Here is a 9,019-nt window from a genome sequence, read left to right on the forward strand (position 1 = left end):
GTCAGTGATGTCATCCAGCCATCTCATCCTCTGTCGTCCCCTTCTCCTCCTGCCCCCAGTCCCTCCCAGAATCAGAGTCTTTTCCAGTGAGTCAACTTTTCGCGTGAGGTAAAACAAATATTTACTCATAGGTTAAATTTAACTTAATCAAATTAATCCTACCTTTTTATTTAATGAAATGTTGGTTTTAGTACTTAATCAAGTATTAGGAATCAAAAGTCTTAAATTAAATTTTAGAAATCAATATAAGATTTTCACTACTGACACAATGGACACATTATAATGGTACATAGACATTTTTACATAGTTGCAAGTATTTTCATATATATATTTGCAATTAAAAAGACTATCTTTCTAAATTTGTGTGAATTTATTCATTTAAAAATTGAAATCTCCAATGAGATTTGAATACATATCAAAATGTTCCTTTAACGAGTACTTTAAGCCTTCAGCAGTGTAATGCAGAAAGACAGCAAGGGAATGTTATTTGGTAGCAATGGTCAGAATATTAGTTACTTCCTGAGTGCTTAGACAAGCTGGAAGAATCCCAAGCTGGTTCCTACTTAAATTATAAAAGGCAAGCATGGCAAGACCCTCACTATTAACACATCTTTGTAACTTATACTAACTTATATTAAAGTCTACCTTACAAGAAGGATGGAAAAGTGGGTTTTTTTCAGACACGTATCTGTGCCCATGAAAAAAAAAAAAAATTGAAAGGATGTATCTAAATTCTTAAATATATTTGTTGAATGGAAATTCTTTTGAGATTTGTTTTCTACTTGTAAATGGATTTTTTAAAATTATTTTCAAAAAATTATTCCTAGATTTATCTCTATACTTTTTTCATGAAATATATCATACACTATTTTGAGAACACATTGTTACAAAAGGATCTTAAATATACTGTTAATATATTATGAGCAAGAAGCATGTAAGGCATTCTCCCAATTTTCTTCATTTATTGATGTAATATTAAGAGTTCTAGACATAATTCAATGCCAATAAAATAATACCATACTATAAATATAAAAATTCATAAAGAATTAATTATAACATTGAATAGAAAAGTTTTCAAAAATTGTTTTATTGTCATCTTAAGCATCACTAGAACTCATTCTAAGTGAGTTACTATTCTTGAATTTTTTTTCAAATAGTTTATGGTCATGAAGCTCATTAACAGAGACTAGGCAGATTAAAATTTAAGTGTCATGGTGAGTTATCTCAGCACCTGAAGTTGTATGCAAAACTACTATCCAGAATGTCAAAATAAAAGCCAACGTCTTCTGTTTTCCTCAACAGGGACATTTAAGCAAGACAGTTCTGTGTTCCTTGCTATGTTAATGACCCTATCCCCCAAGTAGCATAAGCCAGTGGCCTCCCCCCATAATTATGAGATCAATAGATAGTCCTCATACCACCAACAGTCTCCAGAGAAGCAGTATAATCCAAGTTAGTGATACATATAGGAATATATACCCAAGTTTTGCATTGATATGATTTATAGGTCTTTTCCTCTCTCTCATTATATATCATATCCTAAAATGTCTATATTTTCCCCAAACATATGATCTTCTTCTGATATAGATATCTCAGACAACCACAGTGTCTTATATTATCCATATTGCACAGTTCTTTTAAGACTAACCTTTGAAGACTCAGTAAGTGTTGACCATAAAATATTTCTGATATCAACATGTAAAATTTTACCCTTCTTGTTACAATGTGGTGTTGTTGCCATTTTAATATTTTTACAACCAATTGACATTTTTTTAATATATTGCTCAATTCTTCAAGGCATATATATTGGGCACTTTTTTTCTATAATTTCCATAAATTTATTTTTGTCTGCAAATTATAATTTTTTGTATTTTAATTTTATAACCTTAGTTTCTTATGAGTATGTATATATGTGTATAAAAGAAATAAATAAGTCATGCATATCATTAAAATATGTGTAATGAATTAAATAACTTACTCTGCTAATATTACAAACTAAATAATAGATTTTTTTAAACACTTTATGTTCTTTGTGTTTGGAGATTGTTAGATACTAGCAAAACAAAAAGCCACATGAGTTGCACAGATGTTTTCATAATGTAAAATATTTAATTTTATTCAATGTCAATTTTTTTCTTGATGTTCAGTCACTCAGTCATGCATGACTCTTTGCAAACCCATGGACTTCAGCATACCAGACTTCCTTTAGCATTACCTTACACAAATTTTTAATCCTAGATAAAATTGGGACTAATATGTAACTTTATATTACTAATGAATTTTAATTTTAAATGCAGTATAAATAAAAGAATGGTTAAAATTTTAAAATTGCTAATGCTTGTAGATAATACATGTATGACCTCAACAAAGTCACATAGAAAGCTCAATTGTACAGACCTATAGTATATATGTATTCAAGTAGTATGTTACTACTGTTGTTTAGTCACTAAATTGTGTCTAACTCCATGGACTGTAGCTTGCCAGGCTCCTCTGGCAATGGAATTTCCCAGGCAAGAATACTGGAATGGGATGTCATTGCCTTCTCTAGGGGCTCTTCCTGACCCAGGGATTAAGGCTGCGTCTCCTGCATTGGCAGGTGGATTCTATGCTTCTGAGCCACCAGGGAAGCTATGTCACTCAGTTCTGTTCAGTAGCTAAGTCGTGTCTGACTCTTTGCGACCCCATAAACTACAGCACACCAGGCCTCCCTGTCCATCACTACCTCCCGGAGTTCACTCAAATTCACATCCATCAAGTCGGTGATGCCATCCAGCCATCTCATCCTCTGTCGTCCCCTTTACCTCCTGTCCCCAATCCCTTCCAGCTTCAGAGTCTTTTCCAATGAGTCAACTCTTCGCATGAGGTGGTCAAAGGGATGGAATTTCAGCTTTAGCATCATTCCTTCCAAAGAACACCCAGGACTGATCTCCTTTAGAATGGACTGGTTGGATCTCCTTGCTGTCCAGGGAACACCACAGTTCAAAAGCATCAATTCTTCGACGCTCAGCTTTCTTCACAGTCCAACTCTCACATCCATACATGACCACTGGAAAAACCATAGCCTTGACTAGATGGACCTTTGTTGGCAGAGTAATGTCTCTGCTTTTGAATATGCTGTCTAGGTTGGTCATAATTTTCCTTCCTAGGAGTAAGCATCTTTTTAATTTCATGACTGCAATCACCATCTGCAGTGACTTTGGAGCCCAGAAAAATAAAGTCTGACGCTGTTTCCCCATCTATTTCACATGAAGTGATGGGACCAGATGCCATGATCTTGGTTTTCTGAATCTTGAGCTTTAAGCCAACTTTTTCACTCTCCTCTTTCATTTTCATCAAGAGGCTCTTTACTTCCTCTTCACTTTCTGCCATAAGGGTGGTGTCATCTGCATATCTAAGCTTATTGATATTTATCCTGGCAATCTTGATTCCAGCTTGTGCTTCCTCCAGCCCAGTGTTTCTCATGATGTACTCTGCATATAAGTTAAATAAGCAGGGTTTATGAACTCCTTTTCCTATTTGGAACCAGACTGTTGTCCCATGTCCAGTCCTAATTGTTGCTTCCTGACCTGCATATAGGTTTCTCAAGAGACAGGTCAGGTGGTCTGATATTCCCATCTCTTTCAGAATTTTCCACAGTTTATTGTGATCCACACAGTCAAAGGCTTTGGCATAGTCAATAAAGCAGAAATAAATGTTTTTCTGGAATTATCTTGCTTTTTCCGTGATCCAGTAGATGTTGGCAATTTGATCTCTGGTTCCTCTGCCTTCTCGAAAACCAGCTTGAACATCAGGAAGTTCACATTTCACATATTGCTGAAGCCTGGCTTGGAGAATTTTGAGCATTACTTTACTAGCATGTGAGATGAGTGCAATTGTGCGGTAGTTTGAGCATTCTTGGCATTGCCTTTCTTTGGGATTGGAATGAAAATTGACCTTTTCCAGTCCTGTGGCCACTGCTGAGTTTTTCAAATTTGCTGGCAAATTTGAATGCAGCCCTTTCACAGCATCATCATTCAGGATTTGGAATAGCTCAACTGGAATTCCATCACCTCCTCTAGCTTTGTTCGTAGTAATGCTTTCTAAGGCCCACTTGACTTCACATTCCAGGATGTCTGGCTCTAGGTGAGTGAGTGATCACACCATGATAATTATCTGGGTTGTGAATATCTTTTTTGTACAGTTTTTCTGTGTATTCTTGACACCTCTTCTTAATATCTTCTGCTTCTGTTAGGTCCATACCATTTCTGTCTTTTATCGAGCCCATCTTTGCATGAAATGTTCCCTTGGTATCTCTAATTTTCTTGAAGAGATCTCTAGTCTTTCCCATTCTGTTGTTTTCCTCTATTTCGTTACATTCATCATTGAGGAAGTCTTTCTTATCTCCTTGCTGTTCTTTGGAACTCTGAATTCAGATGCTTATATCTTTCCTTTTCTCCTTTGCTTTTCGCTTCTCTTCTTTTAACAGCTATTTGTCAGGCCTCCCCAGACAGCCATTTTGCTTTTTTGCATTTCTTTTTCGTGGGGATGGTCTTGATCCCTGTCTTCTATACATTGTCACGAACCTCCATCCATAGTTCATCAGGCTTTCTATCAGATCTAGTCCCTTAAATCTGTTTCTCACTTCCACTGTATAGTCATAAGGGATATGATTTAGGTCATACCTGAATGGTCTAGTGGTTTCTCCACTTTTTTCAATTTAAGTCTGAATTTGGCAATAAGGAGTTCATGATCTGAGCCACAGTCAGCTCCTGGTCGTGTTTTTGCTGACTGTATAGAGTTTCTCCATCTTTGACTGTAAATAATATAATCAATCTGATTTTGATGTTGACCATCTGGTGATGTCCATGTGTAGAGTCTTCTCTTGTGTTGTTGGTAGAGGGTGTTTGCTATGACCAGTGCATTTTCTTGGCAAAATTCTATTAGTCTTTGCCCTGCTTCATTCCGTATTCCAAGGCTAAATTTGCCTGTTATTCCAGGTGTTTCTTGACTTCCTACTTTTGCATTCCTGTCCCCTATAATGAAAAGGACACCTTTTTTGTGTGTTAGTTCTAAAAGGTCTTGTAGTTCTTCATAGAACCGCTCAACTTCAGCTTCTTCAGAGTTACTGATTGGGGCATAGACTTGGATTACTGTGATATTGAATGGTTTGCCTTGGAAACGAACAGAGATCATCCTGTCGTTTTTGAGATGGCATCCAAATACTGCATTTTGGACTCTTTTGTTGACCATGATGGCTACTCCATGTCTTCTGAGGGATTCCTGTCCACAGTAGTGGATATAATGGTCATCTGAGTTAATTTCACACATTCCAGTCCATTTTAGTTCACTGATTCCTAGAATGTCGATGTTCACTCTTGCCACCTCCTGTTTGACCACTTCCAATTTGCCTTGATTCATGGACCTAACATTCCAGGTTTCTATGCAATATTGCTCTTTACAGCATTGGACCTTCCTTGTATCACCAGTCACATCCACAGCTGGGTATTCTTTTTGCTTTGGCTCCATCCCTTCATTCTTTATGGAGTTATTTTTCCACTGATCTCCAGTAGCATATTGGGCATCTACAGACCTGGGGAGTTCCTCTTTCAGTATCCTATCATTTTGCCTTTTCATACTGTTCATGGGGTTCTCAAGGCAAGAATACTAAAGTGGTTTGCCATTCCCTTCTGCAGTGGACAACATTCTGCTAGACCTCTCCACCATGACCTGCCCGTCTTGTGTGACCCCACAGTCATGGCCTAGTTTCATTGAGTAGATAAAGCTGTTGTCCGTGTGATCAGATTGACTAGTTTTCTGTGATTATGGTTTCAGCGTGTCTGTCCTCTATTGCCCTCTCACAACACCTACCATCTTATTGGGTTTCTTTTATCTTGGACGAGTGATATCTCCTCACTGCCGCCCCTCCTGACCTTGAACGTGGAGTAGCTCCTCTCCGCCCTCCTGCACCCGTGCACCGCTGCTCCTTGAACGTGGGGTAGCTTCTCCCGGCTGCCGCTCCTGAATTAGGACCTGGGTTAGCTCCTCCCGGCCGCCACCCCTGACCTCACACGTGGTGTATCTCTTCCCGGCTGCTGCCACTGACCTCAGATGTGGGGTAGCTCCACGCGACCGCTCCTGCGCTATCGCAACCTGGCACTCTGGGCCGCCACCCCTGACCTCGGACTTGGGTAGCTCCTCTCGGCCTCTCCCCAGCCCCGACCTTGGATGAGAGATACCTATATGGTCCTATAGGAAATCAACTCTGTTGGCAACTTGATCTTGGACTTCCAGCCTCCAGATCTATGAGACAACATTTTTCCATCATTTAAGACACCCAGCTTGTGACATTTTGCAACATTTTGCCATGCCACTCAGTTCAGTTCAGTACAGTTGCTCATTCGTGTCTGACTCTTTGCGACCCCATGAAAGGGGTCGCCAGGCCTCCCTGTCCATCATCAACTCCAGGAGTTCACCCAAACCCACGTCCATCGAGTCAGTGATGCCATCCAGCCATCTTGTCCTCTGTTGTCCCCTTTTCCTCCTGCCCCCAATCCTTCCCAACATCAGAGTCTTTTCCAATGAGTCAACTTTTCGCATGAGGGGGCCAAAGTACTGGAGTTTCAGCTTTAGCATTACTCCTTCCAAAGAACACCCAGGACTGATTTCCTTTAGAATGGACTGGTTGGATCTCCTTGCAGTTCATGGGACTCTCAAGAGTCTTCTTCAATACCACAGTTCAAAAGCATCAATTCTTCGGTGCTCAGCTTTCTTCACAGTCCAACTCTCACATCCATACATGACCACAGGAAAAACCATAGCCTTGACTAGAGAGACTTTGTTGGCAAAGTAATGTCTCTGCTTTTGAATATGCTATCTTGGTTGGTCATTACTTTCCTTCCAAGGAGTAAGTGTCTTTTAATTTCATGACTGCAATTACCATCTGCAGTGATTTTGCAGCCCAAAAAATAAAGTCTGCCACTGTTTCCACTGTTTCCCCATCTATTTCCCATGAAGTGATGGCACCGGATGCCATAATCTTAGTTTTCTGAATGTTGAGCTTTAAGCCAACTTTTTCACTCTCCACTTTCACTTTCATCAAGAGGCTTTTGAGTTCCTCTTCACTTTCTGCCATAAGGGTGGTGTCATCTGTATATCTGAGGTTATTGATATTTCTCCCAGCAATCTTGATTCCAGCTTGTGTTTCTTCCAGTCCAGCGTTTCTCATGATGTTCTCTGCATATAAATTAAATAAGCAGGGTGACAATATACAGCCTTGATGTACTCTTTTTCCTATTTGGAACCAGTCTGGTGTTCCATGTCCTGTTCTAACTGTTACTTCCTGACCTGCGCATAGGTTTCTCAAGAGACAGGTCAGGTGGTCTGGTATTCCCATCCCTTCCAGAATTTTCCACAGTTTATTGTGATCTACACAGTCAAAGGCTTTGGCATAGTCAATAAAGCAGAAATATATGTTTTTCTGGAACTCTTGCTTTTTTGATGATCCAGCAGATGTTGGCAATATGATCTCTAGTTCACTGCTGAGTTTTCCAAATTTGCTACACTAAAAATCAATAATTTTGAACCTGGCATTTCAGAAAACATAGATTAATGGATATCATACAGTAAACAACTCTACAGTGGATTTTTTAATGAAGAAACCTAAAGTTTCATAGATGTTGAGTGTTAGGAACCTTATATTCAAGGAAGTGTTTAATTTTTCACATAAGGGAATGAGGAAGCTAGTCTGACACTAGCCTCCCAATCTTTAAGATTTTACATAATATAAAGCAATATAGCAAGGTGATTAAAAGCAAGGATGACAGAATTTGAATATGTAGCTTTTATTTCACATGCTTTGCTGTGCTTAGTTGCTCAGTCTTGTCTGACTCTTTGCAACACCATTGACTGTAGCCCACTAGGCTCCTCTGTCCATGGAGATTCTCCAGGCAAGAATACTGTAATAGCCTCCTCCTGGGAATCTTTCTAACCGAGGTCTCCCACATTGCAGATGGATTCTTAACCATCTGAACCATCAGGGAAGCCCTTATATCACATGTGAAAGAGAGAAATATACTAAACTTGTCTATTTCATTTTTTTCCTATGCTAATATATGAAAATATGCCGATATCTGTTTACATTCTTTGATAATTAAATATTAGCAAATGCAAAGAACTCTATAGCACAGTGCACACTCATCAAATAAGAGCTATTGTATGAGTTTTACAGAGTATCAGGGGCATGTTTCTGCTGGATGGTCTTTCTGTTCATTATTTCAATACTTTGTTTTATCTTGTTTCTATGGTTGTGGTTTTTTTTTAAACAGCAGTATGTTAGGTAATGTTTTACTGGTAGACACAATTTCCAGTCTCACCTTGAAAGCATGCTCACTTGGTAGTGATCTGCATGCTTTCTGATGTGCATCTAGGCACTTCTGGCAATTACAGAGCTTGCATTTTTTATGACATTGTACCATAAATTTATATCCCAAATCAGAACTGTTTGTGCTGATGATCTTCGTGAGTGACTAGTTTTCCATGTAAAGCATTTGGTCAAACACAGATGTATCCTTGCTGTTTGCCATGATAAATGACGTTTTATTCTATTCTATAACTTCTCACAAAAGACAGAATCTTTTTAGAGTTCATACTGTTCATGGGGTTCTCAAGGCAAGAATATTGTGGCCTCCTTTCTCCTAGACTTTTTGCTGTAAATTTCTTGGTTACAAGGATTGATAAGTGTCCCTGGATACCTGAATATCAGTGTAAGCTTACTTGTCTAGCTTCATGCTTGCTGTTTATGTTTTGACCTTAGGATATTTACTTAGCTTTTTTAAAGTCTGTTATATATTTAAAATAATTTTTACACATATTTTATCAAGTGTTTCAACATGTGTGGCAGGAGACTAAACATTGCAAGAAATAGCAATTATGATTGATTTTTTTGAGTGGTATACAAAAGTGACTGAGCACAAGTAAAGATAAGATGGCCAATTTGAAAGCTTTTGAAGTAGTTATAATGAAAGAGAAGAATGATTAGGAC

The 9,019-nt window shown here is 38.4% G+C and overlaps 1 pseudogene; it reads right to left on the reverse strand.

The window, feature by feature from the left end:
* LOC105002867 overlaps positions 1-8,401 on the reverse strand; it is an 87,424-nt pseudogene extending 79,023 nt beyond the window's left edge.
* Between the last annotated feature and the right edge of the window lie 618 nt (positions 8,402-9,019).

The sequence above is a fragment of the Bison bison genome, unplaced genomic scaffold, assembly GCF_000754665.1.
Source record: "Bison bison bison isolate TAMUID 2011002044 unplaced genomic scaffold, Bison_UMD1.0 scf7180017864458, whole genome shotgun sequence".
Taxonomy (NCBI): Eukaryota; Metazoa; Chordata; class Mammalia; order Artiodactyla; family Bovidae; genus Bison; species Bison bison.